The sequence below is a fragment of the Sinocyclocheilus rhinocerous genome, unplaced genomic scaffold (assembly GCF_001515625.1).
Source record: "Sinocyclocheilus rhinocerous isolate Xijiao unplaced genomic scaffold, SAMN03320098_v1.1 scaffold419, whole genome shotgun sequence".
Classification (NCBI taxonomy): Eukaryota; Metazoa; Chordata; class Actinopteri; order Cypriniformes; family Cyprinidae; genus Sinocyclocheilus; species Sinocyclocheilus rhinocerous.
This window is the reverse complement of record NW_015653519.1, coordinates 853,377-856,072: the sequence shown is the minus strand read 5'-3', so window position 1 is coordinate 856,072 and position 2,696 is coordinate 853,377. Positions and strand designations below refer to the sequence as shown.

At 38.9% G+C, this 2,696-nt stretch overlaps 1 protein-coding gene across 1 annotated transcript in view; it reads left to right on the top strand.

Annotated features, from left to right (window-relative positions):
* Positions 1-2,696, top strand: part of LOC107716477 (glutamate receptor ionotropic, delta-1) — a 408,968-nt gene that overhangs the window by 223,617 nt on the left and 182,655 nt on the right. The window lies entirely within an intron of this gene.

Below are 2,696 nucleotides of genomic sequence, written 5' to 3'. Positions count from 1 at the left end.
GCCGAACCCAGCAGAGCACTGGCCCCTGGATCAGACAATGTTAATGAAATAACATCATCCTCCAGCGGCTCACTCTCGTCCACAGCCGACGATCGCAAGAGGGAAACCCCTCTTCAAACTCATCGGCCAGATCCACCTGCGATCCCCACGAGCTCATTCTCCTCCGTGCCTCAGCAGCGGTGGGACCTGAATTGCGGGAAGCAAATGGCTGCCTGTCTTTCCTCGAAAAGAGAGACAAACGAGAGCGGAGATTTTTCATTGGAAAAACGCTCGCAATGCACGCCAATTGCCCCCTCGGAGACATCGCGTGCGTGCTCTTCACCCAAACAAATAACGCATAGATCGTGTGGCAAATATGGACACATTTAATTGGATTAATGCCGAATGAGAGAGGTAGGCTGCGCGACAACGCTGTTTGCTTTTAGTTTCGCATTGAATTAGCCTCAGTGGCGGCTCCAGGATTTTTTTGTTGGGGGTGCTAAAGGGGGAGGCTTAACAGTTCAGAGGGGGTGCTAAAAATCTAATTAAATTGAGTGAAAATAGTCTCTACTAATGAGCTGATGACCTGAATCAGGTGTGTTTGATTAAAGAGGCATGCAAAACGTGCAGTGTTGGGGTGACTCCAGGACCAGGGTTGGGAACCACTGGGCTAGGTATTGTGTTTATTGTTTGTACATTATAACATTTCGCTTTATTTACCAACTTTTATTTAGTTTATTTAGAAACTTTTTTTTTTTTATGACGTCGATTCAATATCGAATCTCAAGCCGCAAATCAATATTTTCCGGTATTTATTTCAGCAAACATTTAACACAAAATCTGATTAACGTTAATCTTATCATTAGTTTTCTCCAATAGATGTCACCCTCTTAAACCCTATTCGCACGGGATTAGTATTACCTGGTGACCTCCAGTCATTTGTAATAATTGCGGAGGTTGTCTGTGATCTTAATCCCGTGCGAATCGGCCATGTCTGTGATTCGGCCATGCAGCATTTGGCGGGTTGTATATCATTTTTCGAGGTTTGTGTTTGCTGTGCGCCTTTTTATCCATCTTTGGATGAAGTGTTTGATAGTATTTTGGGTGCTGTCATCATATCGCTACACCATACAATTTGCAGAAAGAGAAAGCTGAAAAGGTTTTGAGGTTAATGTGTTACAAATAAATCAAGCATAAAGCTTGAGATATTATTTTAACCTGGTGAAATGTAAATGACACAGCGCACGAAACTATATTAGTTTTTTTTTTTTTTATCCATCTAACCGGACCATAGAACGGGACTCTCGAAGCCTTGACATCCGGGTATCCGGGAGACAAGTCAGTAAATTCGAGTAAAATCACAGGCTTCATTTATCCCGTGCGAATGCACCACACGAAATTCAGATGTGGGTGGGTAATTTCAAAATCACACAAGGTCCCCAGATAATACTAATCCCGTGCGAATAGGGTTTATATCACCTTGTGCGATGTTACAACGGAAAGCCTGTCATTCATTCAGTGCTAATGGCGGATATACTGTGGACAAGAACCAAAACAAAGCAATATGCGTGATTTGCAATGTTCAGGTGAAATGCTATAGTAATAGTACAAATCTTTGGAAGCATTTGACATCACGCAAAAGGTGCCATGATTTCCACAGTGAATGAATGGCGGATGGCACAGATGCACTGTTTTGTTTACTACACACATAAGCACGGACGCTTGCTGTGTTTTCAGTCTCTGCCGTCTCAATATATGATGATATGGACAAACAAATATCATCTCCAGCTGCTCTGAGAGTCACTTCATTAGCATTTTACTGTTTTATTTGAGGATATCAATATAACCTACACAGCAGCTGCAAGTTCTTCACGTCAACCTGTCAAAATAAAATTTTGGTTTAACGTGAAGAAACTGTGAAAGAAATATATTACTAATGTGCAGTCTTAAGACTCAGTGTAACACCAATACTACTAATACTACTACTACTAATAAATATTAATAAAACTTTATTTTTAAAGGAATAATCAATTTTTTTTTATTTTAACAGTAAACCTATGTTGTGCAGCACTTTGTTTGCCAAAAAATACAAAGGTTTAATTTTAATTTGATTAGCATAAATTAAATTAACGTTTTATGCCTTCATTTGATTAACACAAAAATTAATAAAAACATTTTATAGGGCCCTATTGTTTAAAAAATAGGACCCTATAGACGTTTTTCCTGAACGCGGAAGTCACGGCTGACTCTTAACCAGAGGCGGACAGTAACTAAGTACATTTACTTGAGTACAAACATGCTCACTATATTATGAAATATCTGATATTCCGATTCTGAAATATGTATAAGTAAATCTATTTGGTAATTTAAACACTTTTATATCGACCGTGTTAGTTGATCTATACCGGGTGATGAGCACCGCTGTGTTAGTTCGTGCTGAATACGAGCTGTGGGATTTACAACACACAAATTAATCCTCTCCTCCCGAAACACGTTAAATTAGGTCTCCGCTAAACTGGGTAAAGAGTAAACTTTATAGTTACCTACACAATCTGTATATGATATCAATAAAAACATGCCGTCAGATTATATTTGTAAGGATCATTATTGCCGTTTCCATAGACATCAGAGTGTATTTTACAAGCTATAGATGTATGGTTTTACTAGTACTTATGTGTATTTAAATGTCTGAAACCTAAAATAAGCATTATATGGTT